General features: G+C 40.5%; 1 protein-coding gene across 2 annotated transcripts in view; it reads right to left on the reverse strand.

The window, feature by feature from the left end:
* tsc1b (TSC complex subunit 1b) overlaps positions 1 to 9,743 on the reverse strand; it is a 30,813-nt gene extending 21,070 nt beyond the window's left edge. For both annotated transcript variants that reach the window (XM_047372927.1, XM_047372926.1), the window contains exon 1: positions 9,437 to 9,743. The gene's annotated coding sequence lies outside the window, so the exon portion shown is untranslated. The remainder of the gene's footprint in view (positions 1 to 9,436) is intronic.
* Between the last annotated feature and the right edge of the window lie 3,777 nt (positions 9,744 to 13,520).

The following is a 13,520-nucleotide window of genomic DNA, read 5'->3' on the forward strand; positions in this document are numbered from 1 at the left end:
CAGTTAGTGTGCAATGAATCTAAAATATATGAATGTTAAATTTTCATCATGACATTATGGAAAATAATGAACTTTATCACAATATGCTAATATTTTGAGAAGGACCTGTATTTGGAAGATTAAGATGGCCGACAGGAAGCCCATCAGCTCACATCACTGTCAAGTTCATGAGAAACTAAATATAATGAACGACTATGAGATCAGGGGGGGCCAAAGTGTGGTCCAGGGCCGTTTCCGGCCCCTGGGCTGATTTTGTGCGGCCCCCTACACTAACTCAAGAATGAAACAACTGTGGCCCACAAGGACAGGTGGTTGATGCAAATGGAGACTTTTTCTTCTTACTTAAAGCAAAAATTATTGCCAACAAATTAAAATCTTCTTAAGATGGATTTCTTTTGGTACAAACACAAAATATTTGTCTTTTATTAACCAGGCTTTCTACATTATCTCCAACTTCATAGTAAATAGGACCACATCTAGTGCATCTAAATCTACATTTAATTATTTTAGTAAATTTGGGAGCTGGAAGTACTTTTGACTAGATGATTCTGACCCACGTGGAAAAAGGTTTGGACACCAGTTCCACTCAGAATTACTGGTGGAGCGTTCAGTGGGAACACGGATGTGCCATTAGGCAAAGGTTCTCGAGGGTCTGACTTTTAAGCAGTTCACATTAAAACTGAAGCTGTTCCTTAAAAACAAACAACTATGTTGAACGTTTTTGTGTTTTAGAACCAATTAAATTGATTTCCAAAGTTATGAGTTTTGTTTTACTCTGCTTTGTATTAATATTTTTAACCTAATATATTTAATTTACCTAAAACATCTGCTAGAGAGATAGGTATTGCAAATTAGCTAAGACTATAACAGAGGAAGTGAATGATATCTTAAGACACCCCCCACAAATAAACGGATAAATAAACGAAGGCCAAGAATTGATTTTCATTCCAAAACATTCATTTTTCTTGTATTTAATTGCCAAATTTATAGTGTATTTTCTCTAATTGACACGGACTCCACTGTGGGACCCAACCTGTCTATTATTTACAGTATTATGATAATCCAGACCTGGACAAGGACAGTCAGGAATTCCAAACTTTTCAAGGCTGCTGAGGAACCCTGTTGTTAGCACAGCTGTTTCTTTACCGCTAAACTATTGCTGCTCGGTGGTGCAGTGGTTAGTGCTACTGCCTTGAGGCAAAAATTTCTCAGGTTTGAATCCCAGCCCTTCTGTATAGTTTGCGTGTCCTCTCCGTGCATGCGTGGGTTCTCTCCGATACTCTGGCTTCCTCCCACAGTCCAAAAACACAACCAGTTAGGTGAACTGGTTTCTCTAAATTGTCCTTAGGTTTGAGGGTGGGAGCAAGGTTGCTTGTCCTCTGTGTCGCCCTGTGATGGACTGCCCGCCGCCTTCAACCCAATGACTGCTGGAGATAGGCACCAACCTCTCCACGACCCCGCGACCCTTAAAGGATAAGCGGGTACAGATGATGGCTGGATATAGGTTCTACTTTCATCCTTGGAGTGTAACATCCATCCCAAGCTGTAGCCTTGGGCTATAGCTGGATATGAACATCCAGGACATTTACAGGGTCCAATCACACAGCACATCTAATGCTCCTTTTAAATTCAAGTCTCACTCAGGAGCAGTGATGGAAACTTAGGAGAAAACGAACCTATCTAAATGATCTAAATAATAGCCCTGAATCTTTCCTAAAAACAGCAAAGATGAGATATGATTGTTGTTCCAAGCAAAGGAGCTCTGCAAATCTCCGTCTGCAGCATATTTATAGTCTAATCCTGATGGGCAGGTCATTAATTCCAGGGTGTCTGCAGCCAACCTGGAACAATGAATCAGAACAAAGAGATTTCCTCAGCTCTTCAGATCTCACTTCAAAGGTCTCGCTGCAGCAGATAAAACTTTGGTGAATCTGAGTCTGGGCAGAAATATCTGCTTCAACCACACAGTAATAATAAACAAGACACTAAACAAAAAATGTCTTCATCTGGTGAAAGATGAAGCAAAACAAGTATTCATGCAACATAAAATTCCAGTCCTGTGATAGGAAACACACAGCTGTACTTCTTCCATTCCACTGATCCAGAAGTGTCCACAGCACAATTGTTCCACTGTTATCAATCAACTGCTGGCTCATGTGGTTGGACGTCAGGGTGTGGGAAGCAGACAGAGAGCGTCTTGCAGTCGCGGGACACAAATATGAGCAACATTCGACGTGATCTCAGGCAGGAATGCTCAGGACCGCACAAAGAAGCTTTATGCAGCCCAGGCGCTGCCATGTAGGCGCTGGAAATTACATTTATCTGTGTGCGAGATGTCATCTGTTACAGCCCGCTGTGCTCCTCTGGAGATATTCAAAAAGGAGCATCATAAAAAAAGATAAATAAGCTCGTTTGGGAATTTGAATAAAACTGCCCGGTTACTGAGCTACCAGCAAGCTGTTGCAGTGTAAGGGACACGATACTAAGGGAGCCTGAACTAGAGGTTCACCGATCGGGCCTTCTCTGGCCCGTACTAAGTTCTGTTGTAAGTCTGATATGAAATGCATCAAACCACATGTTTGAAATATCTGACTCAATACCCCCAGAAATACTCTCCTGCTATGTTAAGATGCACCCCTGGACCAACACGCCTCCTCAGTTGTCCTCATGTTCTGCAAAGGCCTGCTAATGAACCCTTTTTTGGACTCAGGTGTGCTGGAGCAGGACAGTGGCTGTGTTTGGCTGGAGTTTGAGAGCCCTGATTTGGATGCACATCTCATTTTCTCTGCGCCCGTGTGTGTTGATGTGCAGACTTTGTGCAGCAGACCACATCAATTTTACTTCATTCGATTTTGATGACATTAAACGGTGTAGATAACGTTAATATCTAAATGAATCAAATTAAACCAGACAGAGAATCCATTATATTTTATGGCTTTAACAGAAACAGATTCTGTATCCGTTTGAGTTGCACTCATGACCGAAGTCTATTTCTGTTTATTTCCAGGTTAATCTCATCAGTTTGAATTTTCAGGCTTTTTTATTTGTAAATACAGAAATAATGAAGGATTCATTTGATTTGCTTTTTTCATGCCGGAGGCGGCGATTTCTACGTATATTTCAAACTTTAAAGTGGACATCATTGCTTAGCTTTTATTTAGCGCCGTTACAGAAGTACATGACGTTTATGATAAAAAAGCGTTTAAATAAAATAACTTGTTTTAAATAAAAATTAATAAATTAAATTAATGAACTAAAGCTTAGGCTGTTTTCTTTTTCATTTTTATTGGAGGGGGGTTTAACGCTCTAATAGCAGTCCTAATGATATATAACTACACCCTCATGTTGATGTTGAGTCAGTTGTTTCATTTGCAGCCAAAACTTTCATTTATCAACGGGATATTCTGGTTTTAAAGGATACAAAAATCAAAGAACATCTTTGTTTTGGATCTTAAAGTAAAATAAATGTGGAATCAGTGTAATTTGCACGTCTACAACGAACACCTACACTAGTCTGTGGAAAGGATTATAAAATCTCCTTCAAGAAGGTAAATCTGCACAGAATGTGGCCAAAGATGCTGGTTGTTGCAAGTCAGCTGTGGCAAACATTTGGAGAGGTCCAAACAAATGGAAACATCCAGTTAGACAAAAGAAGGCATCAAAGCCCCCAGACAGACAAGTCAAAGCCAAGTGGCTTAAAATAAAAAATGAACGACAAAATTGTTAAACTGGAGTCAATGTTTGGGAGCAAACTGTATGAAATCAGCTAAAAACATTGGATTTATGTGCAGAAAAGCTAAAATACAAACAGTAATGGCAGAAAAGGAGGTTCCAGAGCTAAAGATACACAGCTATAGATTACAGATTGAATCTGATGCATTCATCCTGCAGAGCTGATCACCAAGAAGAGATCATTGGAACCTCTTGGATCAAGAATGTTTTCCCGAAAGGGACGTATAAACCTTATTGAGTTCATTAAGTTGACATTGCTGTTTGAAATCTCTTCTCCATCTTGTAAAAATGCTTAAATGATGGAAGCTCCACACGTTGACGTTTGGGCTAACATGTTACCTGTCCTTTTGAATTTTAAAGCCTTCATTGTTACTGACATTTTCTGTTTCTTGATAGGGGTTCATCCTGTAACCGGTGGGTTGCCGGTTCAAACCCCTGCTCTGTCTGTCTCAATCGTTGTGTCCTTGGGTGAGACACGCCCTGACTGCTGATGGTGGTCAGAGGGCTCGGTGGTGCCGATTGTATGGCAGCTTCACTTTTGTCAGTCTGCCCCAGGGTAGCTGTGGCTACAGTGTAGCTTACCACTCTCAGTGTTTAAATGGGTGAGTGACTGATTGTAGTGGGAAGGGCTTTGGGGTCTTTGCAGGCCATTCACCATCTGATAAATTATTGAGTATTGTTTTATTGTCCAGACCTAGTGATTCCAAAAGTTGAGTGATTCTGTAAAATTGACCTGATATGAAACAAAGCTGTGGCATTAATTACAACCTCATTTAAGGTTTTCTTTAACTGAGTCAGTATATTCAGCTGTTAATAGTTATTTCCTTCCAGTAAATGAAAAAGAACCAACTAAACCTCCATCTAAAGCATCGATTCAAGAGTGTTTTTCCAGGAACTGGAAATATCGTCAAGACTCACCCCGACGTGGACAACCTGCTCTTAGCAACCCAGCACATTCGGATTATTTTGTTTTTAATAACTCAAACATCTTGAGCGATGTTTTACAGTGTGCACAGAAGCACGTCTGAACGTTTCTCCGACATGCACCTTCCAGTGTGGGATTATGGGAGTTTGAGTCCTCAGACTGCAGTTATTACCAGGTCACTGACTGTAATCTCCACTGGAAATTGTTAACAGGTGTTGTGGACATTTGAAGTAATTCCAGAACAAGGGCAGTGTTGGGCCCAGCCATGAGAGGGAACAAGGACTGAACTTCACTCTAGGGTTTTCACGATACAGAAATTATAAACTCGATGCGATGCTAAGAAAAATACTCAAAACCCATTACCATGTACGATACCGCGGCAAGAATTTTTAAAGATACAGGATTTCTTCTTGTTATGATGATTAATTACAATTTGACAATGTTTTAACTTGCTTCATTAGGGCATAACCAATAAGTAGGGAACAATTCAGCCCTCCTTTAGAAAAAAACATATAACTTAAAAGTGTTTTGCAAAACAATAGACAAGATAACACGCAGTATAGCTGTTAATGTCCTTTATGGAAGTATGTACCTTTGACCCTTTAACTTTGTCACGTTACAAACACAAACTTTAGTGGATTTTACAAAGAAGGAGAAGATAAAATGATGTGCATTTTCTATATATTTTATTTACCAACAAAATTTTGGATATGCATTTTCTAATCAGAATCAATACACTATAGGACCAAATGGAGACAACTACATCTGCAGGTGTTAAGGGGTATGTCTCTACCAACTCTATACGTCTGAAATCTGAAATTTCTGCCCATTTGTCTTGACAAAGTAACTCAAACTAAGTCAGATTGGATGGAGAGAGTCTGCAAACATCAATTTTCAAAGTCTTGCCACAAGTCCTTCATTGGATTTAGGTTTGGACTTTGACATGGCATTCAAACACATAAATATGCTTTGATTAGTGTAGGTTTGGCTCTGTATTTAGGATCAGGGTCTTGGTGGAAGCAACCTCTCTCTCATTACATTAGGAACCTGCTGAACTGCAGCAGATCTACGTCAACTGGGAATGTTCAAAAGCCCATTCCATATAACGTCCTTTGCCCAAACGGCTCTATCTGCCAAAAGGAGGAAAACTCAAACATTCCCTGCTCAGGTCAAAATTATTGTAAAGTTGATTCTTTTCAGGATATCTAGCATGGTTTGGTTGGCCCTGACAACAAATGAGCACTCAGGTGCAGTTTTAAATGATTTTTTTATGTCCTTTATCCAGGTTTAGCATTACTTGAAAGCTGTATTTTTTCTTTTAACTTTTGTGACTTTACAGTTTAAAGTTGTGTGTATTTTGTCTCTTTTAGATGCATTTGGTAACATGTTAGTGGTTTAGTTTATTGTCCATTTTAAGAGAAAAACCTAAACAGGGACTGGGTCTGCAAATCAGCAGGTGGCTAGAAGGCAAAGGTTACTTTGTAACACTGACTGCGTGCTAACCCTGACCAAATGAATGACTGACTTAACTACTTGCACTTTATTATATTAAAGGGTATCACAGAAAAGGAAACTGAATACCAATCCATGGCACATTTCTATTTTGGCAAAATAGCAAAGCTACAAAGACATTGACGTCCATCTAACCTGACCATCTGGACAAGGGCAGCATGATTCAGAGAAGCAGGTTACTTTGGAGGTGCTGCAGAGGTCTACAGCTCAGGTGGGAGAATCTGTCCAGATGGTACTCTATAAATATGGTCTTTATTGAAAAGTCAAAGGAAGAAAGCAATACAGAGGACCCAGTTTAAGAGCCATTTGTCTAGTAGAGAGCCCTGATCTGATAGGGTCAACTTATCTAACAAACCCAAAACAAAACCCAAAAATTGCCTGTTTTTCTATTTTAGATTAACTTATTATATAGTAATATATATATATATATGAACAGGGGTTGGACAATGAAACTGAAACACCTGTCATTTTAGTGTGGGAGGTTTCATGGCTAAATTGGACCAGCCTGGTAGCCAGTCTTCATTGATTGCACATTGCACCAGTAAGAGCAGAGTGTGAAGGTTCAATTAGCAGGGTAAGAGCACAGTTTTGCTCAAAATATTGAAATGCACACAACATTATGGGTGACATACCAGAGTTCAAAAGAGGACAAATTGTTGGTGCACGTCTTGCTGGCGCATCTATGACCAAGACAGCAAGTCTTTGTGATGTATCAAGAGCCACGGTATCCAGGGTAATGTCAGCATACCACCAAGAAGGACGAACCACATCCAACAGGATTAACTGTGGACGCAAGAGGAAGCTGTCTGAAAGGGATGTTCGGGTGCTAACCCGGATTGTATCCAAAAAACATAAAACCACGGCTGCCCAAATCACGGCAGAATTAAATGTGCACCTCAACTCTCCTGTTTCCACCAGAACTGTCCGTCAGGAGCTCCACAGGGTCAATATACACGGCCGGGCTGCTATAGCCAAACCTTTGGTCACTCATGGCAATGCCAAACATCGGTTTCAATGGTGCAAGGAGCGCAAATCTTTGGCTGTGGACAATGTGAAACATGTCCACATCCTTCTCTGATGAGTCCACCTTTACTGTTTTCCCCACATCCGGGAGAGTTACGGTGTGGAGAAGCCCCAAAGAAGCGTCCCACCCAGACTGTTGCATGACCAGAGTGAAGCATGGGGGTGGATCAGTGATGGTTTGGGCTGCCATATCATGGCATTCCCTTGGCCCAATACTTGTGCTAGATGGGCGCGTCACTGCCAAGGACTACCGAACCATTCTTGAGGACCATGTGCATCCAATGGTTCAAACATTGTATCCTGAAGGCGGTGCCGTGTATCAGGATGACAATGCACCAATACACACAGCAAGACTGGTGAAAGATTGGTTTGATGAACATGAAAGTGAAGTTGAACATCTCCCATGGCCTGCACAGTCACCAGATCTAAATATTATTGAGCCACTTTGGGGTATTTTGGAGGAGCGAGTCAGGAAACGTTTTCCTCCACCAGTATCACGTAGTGACCTGGCCACTATCCTGCAAGAAGAATGGCTGAAAATCCCTCTGACCACTGTGCAGGACTTGTATATGTCATTCCCAAGACGTATTGATGCTGTATTGGCCGCAAAAGGAGGCCCTACACCATACTAATAAATTATTGTGGTCTAAAACCAGGTGTTTCAGTTTCATTGTCCAACCTCTGTATATATATATAGCAAGCCCAATGCAATCTGTTTCTCACTGTGAACATTAATGTGAAGAGTACACTAACACTCACATTATTGGAAATTCACAGGCTTGTTAGATTTAATCCACAAATGACCAAATTCTACATTATTCCACACGGAAATATCAGATATCAAAAAGAACATATGTTGGTGAATGTTGTGATGATCATAGGACTTGTCATAAATAAGCAAATGCCTAACTATATTGTTATAAGGCATTTCTTTGTTGCATTCCCTGCAAACATAGACCCCAGATATTTGTCTCTCCAGAAACTGGGAAGAAAATAGATGAAACATAGTCCTACTGAAAATCCTCACCTGCTGCTTTGGTAATAAAAACAACTAAGCTGCATAAAATAACTCAACCAGAAAGTCTCAATATATTCCAAAAACAATTTCTGCTAAAAGCATCACCAAATATATTACTAAAATACAAAACATGAATGCATTGTTAATATTTATTGCAGTCTAAGAAGTTATATTAATATTGCAAAAAGGATACATTTGCAATTTATTGTGCAGCGCTACTTCCACGCATTACTGTTCATTTCATTGTTATAGGTATATCCAATTTGACAATTGTATCCAGAGCATAAAACTTAAAAATAAGGCAGTTGCTGCTCTGGATGAGAATCACTTAAGATTCTGGTTTGAACCAAAGCATGTCCATTAGTTTGAATGGCCCAGTCAAAGTCCAGGCTTAAATCCAATGGATGATCTGCAGCAAGTGTGGAAAATTGACTTTCACAGATGTCCTCCGTTCAATCTGAAGAGGCTTGAGATATTTTGCAAACTTGTCTGTGTCTAGATTTTCAAAGCTTTTATTGACACACCCCAAAACACTTGCATGTATTATTACAGTTATGCACTAGTTTGTGTTGGTCTATCATTTCAAATCCTACAAAAACACATTTAAAGTCGAGGTTGCAACGTGATTGCTTTTGCAAGGCACTGTAGTCTCCATGTAGGAGTCAAGCAAAACAAGCCTGATAGAAATGATGGGTTTAACTTAACTGTTAGCTGATTGCATGTGCAAGATAAAGCTAAGCACTAAGATGCATTCAATGCAACATGAATCAGACAGGCAGAGGAGCAGCTGCTGCATGAAGACTGACCACTGGCTGCTGCTGCAGCTGCTGCTTGTCGTAAACAACTCGCAGAGAACAATGGGCAGGGTTGGCTTTACTTTACCCGCTTCTAACATCACAAACACTTCTTTTCTTTGCTACACCGATCAGCGCGTTTACACTTTCATAAAAAAATGAGATAAAAATCAAGATCCGATGTGTCAAACATCAACTCTATCCATCATCGGGTCTGTCCAGTAGGGAAAAACACAAGTCAACCCCAGCGCCGACAGCTAACGTTAGCTGGGAGCAGCGACCCACACTCGGAGCAACATTTATTCATCATGTCAGTCCGGCTCGGTCCAAGTTACCGCGCCCAGATCAGCTCAAGATTAACATAATACACCATCTGAGCTGGAACCCGCTGATAACAAACCGGATTATTCACAAATAAGTGGAGCTGTTTACCTGTTAGAGTAGATTCACTCCACAGGGCGCCGCCATCTTGAATACCTCACAGCCCATCCCACCGCAGTCAGCCTCCGCTGTCAGGCTGCGAGCAAACTAATCCCGCAAATTGAACCGCGTACGCGCCTCACAGCTGTGGCTTTTTCACCAGCCCCTCACCGGGACAGCTTATAAAAGTCATCGTAACCACGACACCTTAAACTCGCTTCGCGTTTTGTACACGAAGAATGGCTGATTTCTATCTCCGCCGCGCAGCTAAACTTTGTTTTTCCATCGCTGCTGGTGGAAGGCTAAACGGTGTGTAATACGGCTTCGCGTGACCCACATGCAGACAGCGCACGCGCAATTTGGTTTTACTCCCCCCCCCCCACCTAACATATTAGGGAAAATATGTTGATTTACATATTATATAATAAGAAATTAACTGGATTATAGTTCATAACTGACTCATAATTAATTTGATCATTGGAATGTGTTGCTTCACTAAATACGTTTTTATGTTCTTGTTTATGAAACAACATATTATACCCTCACAAATAAAGAAAAATAACTACCTGCGACCACATTGGCAGTTTTAGGAATAACATACATTCTGTAATTTATTTTACTAGAATTTTATGAGACAGACCAACACAAATTACTGCTTTGGTTTGTAGTGGAATTAAAATGTTTTACATGTATTTATATACAGCCACTCTGAGTAGAGACTAGGGATGCACCAATATGAATCTTTGGGCTGGTGCCAATATCTAATATTAATATTGCTACTATGGTCGATAGCCACAGTTGGTAGCACTGTTTCCTTGCAGCAAGATGGTCCTCGGTTCAATTCCCGGTGTGTCTTTCTGCATGGAGTTTGCATGTTCTCCCTATGCATGCGTGGGTTCCCTCCAGGTACTACGGCTTCCTCCCATAGTCAAAAAAAGCATAACTGTTATGTTAATGGTTGTTTGTACTGTGTGTCTCTGTGTTGCCCTGTGATGGACTGGCAACCTGTCCAGGGTGTACCCTGCCTCTCGTCCATAGACTGCTGGAGATAGCCACCAGCTCCCCCGTGACCCTATGTGGAAGAAGCAGCTATGGATGGATGGATGGATGGATGGAGCACATACTCAAACAGTAACAAGATGAAAATAAACATTGATTATTAATATAGACCCAGTTATACTTATCAGAATGATGCCGATATGTTAGAAATTGACAAACATCGATGCCGATATATTGTGCATCCCTAGCAAACACTTTGTGAAACTACCGTATTTTGCAGTTACAGCTGCCAGTCTTTGGAAGTGTGTCTTTGCCAGGTTTGCACATCCAGAGACTGTAATATTTTCCCTTTCTTCTTTGCAAAATTGCTTAAAATAATTCAGATTTGACTAATCTCACCACAAACTCTTAAATAAGTTTTTGGTTTAAACTTTGACTGGGCCATTCTTACACATGAACATATGTTAATCTAAACCACTTATAGGGTTTCTTCCATGAATACTCTATATTTAGCTCCATCTAACCTTCCATCAACTCTGCCCAGCTTTCCTGTCTGAGCACAATAAATAATCTCAGCATGATGCTGCCACCACCATGTTTGGGATGATGTGCAGCATTAGCTTTCAACACACATTTTGCATGTGTGCCTAAAAGTAAACTTTTGGTCTCATCTGACCAGATAGCTTCCCAACATGGCTTGTGGAGTACAGGACCAAAAGCTGTCCAGTCAACAGATGCTCCTACAGAGTTTAGGTGGACAGCCCTGTCTTGGTAGATTTGCAGCATTCCCATATTCTTTCCATTTTCAGATGATGGATTGACCAGTACTTTGTCAGGTGTTCAAAGCTTGGAGGAATTGCTATATAACCCAACCCTGCTTGAAACCTCACCACAACCTTCTCCCTGATCTGTCTGTTGTGTTCCTTGGTCTTCATGATGCTGTTTGTTCTCTGATGTTCTCTTAACAAACCTCTGAGGCCAGAAACAGAACAGCTGCATTTATACTGACATTAAATTACGCACAAATGTTCTCTACCTTCTGAGAAAGTGATTCTGAGGGCAACAGGTAGCAATGGATATTAGTTAGGGGTGTCAGAGTCAAGAGGGTGAATTACATTTGCACATCACATTTTTAGATTATTTTTGTGGTAAAAATCTTTGAATTTGAACCTAATTTTTTTTTCACTTCATCAGTATGCACTACTTTGTCTTGGTTTATTCACGTGAACTCCCAATAAAATACATAGAAATGAGTTTGTAATGTGACAAATGTAAAAATATGTAATTAATGTTTGCACAAATTTCAATAAACAGATCATAAAAAGTCAGAAAATACTTTTCTTACTTCCTGCTGCAGATAGCTGCAGATTGAGAATATATGCTTGAGGGACTGCTCATCCCTCCTGGTTTGGGAATGCCTGAGGAAGAACTCAAACTGAGCTGGACAGCACTGTTGGTGAGAGGGATGTCTGGGCTTCCCTGCTGGACCCGTTGCCCCACATTTAGCAGTTCCTCACTGGAACTGTCTTCCTGATGTACTCCAGGAGCTCACCGATCCTTGTCCTCCCTTCTTTCTGTAAGCACACAGTTCCGGGGCGCTGGACTTAGGTGGGAACTTTACTTCCATTGTGAGCACCTTTCCAGTCTTGACATCTGTTATGACTGGCTCAGGGCTATAACAGAAATGGGAGACCATGCCATAGGTAAAGTGCAGGAAATAAACATTTATTTAAGCATAAAGACAATCAGGACAAACTCAAATGTGCATGGTTAGGATGAGACACGGCCCAGCAGCAGGGTAGCCCACACACGTGCATCATGGCGCGTGGAGAAGACAAGTAGAGAGAGAGAGACCCCTTCCTGTCTCCCCCAGAGTAGAAAACAGACAGCTTATATACCCTGTGCTTCGGATCCACAGCAACCTGCACAGTGGAGGAGCAAAAGGGCAGACAAATCGCAACACACATAACCCAGCCCACAAGGCCCAAGGCCGTAACAATAACTCTTTCTTCTATCTGCCCCTTTTATTTTGCAAATTTTGTAAACGTAGATAGGGCAATAAAGAAGACACAGTAAAAGTAAAAAAAAAAAGTAAGATATCCAATAACATCCTGTATATTTTTATTACGTTTGGAGATGTGTGCATTTCATATCAATTTTGACAAAGCTGAAAAATTCAAGAAACAAAGATTTCTGTAAAATGTAATAAAAAGATAAGAGCTAAATCAGGACACCCTCACATTTCCCACCTGAAATAGCTACAATCCCACATCCGGCGCAAATGAAAATAGCATTATTACACCTGTTTAAACATGAGACATTTAGGTTGGTGTGCTTCTGATTGTTGAAGTGAGAGAGAACACCATGATGAGATTGAAAAAAAACTGTCTGAGGTCTTCAGAAAGAAGATTGTAGCAGCTTATGGGTCTGGTAAAGCATTTGAAGAGGATTCAACAGAATTTGAGATCAGCTATAGGAAAAATAACTTAGCTGTAGGAGAAATAACTTACAAGTGGAGGACATTCAAAACTGCCAACATGGCGGTGTTCTGACTGACCAAGAAAGTTCATACTCTCAACCCTAAAATGTCCTACAAAGAACCTATAAGTCTAACTTTAATTGGAGGGATGCAAAGAGGAAACCTTTGATGAAACATGAAGGCAGACAGAAGATTATATTGATTGTACTGAAGATTATATATATATATATATATGTATGTATTAAAAAGTTAGCAGCGCATATAAAAGCCTTTAAAGGGAAATTTTAATTCTTCCACAAGATGTCGCACTTGCACTCAAACTTCATCTTGTCTTTCTGACACCGAAACTCTATGTAATGATGATGATGAGACTAATAATGATGACGATAATTTTTAAATAAACCTTTCTTGACATTGACTGAATTAATTGTCTTTTTGTGTCACCAAAGCAACCGCCGGTGCAGTCAGTCAGGTGTGTATGTGCTTAGACAGCAGCGGGCCACAATGGTCTCTGTAAATCTCCCGGACTGGTTTGGTGTGTGTGTCTTTGGAGGTGCTGAAGTCACGAATATGTGAAGCCTTTAGACTTTTAAATCTTACACACAACTTTACTTTGTG

Source organism: Girardinichthys multiradiatus, chromosome 8, assembly GCF_021462225.1.
Source record: "Girardinichthys multiradiatus isolate DD_20200921_A chromosome 8, DD_fGirMul_XY1, whole genome shotgun sequence".
Lineage (NCBI taxonomy): Eukaryota > Metazoa > Chordata > Actinopteri > Cyprinodontiformes > Goodeidae > Girardinichthys > Girardinichthys multiradiatus.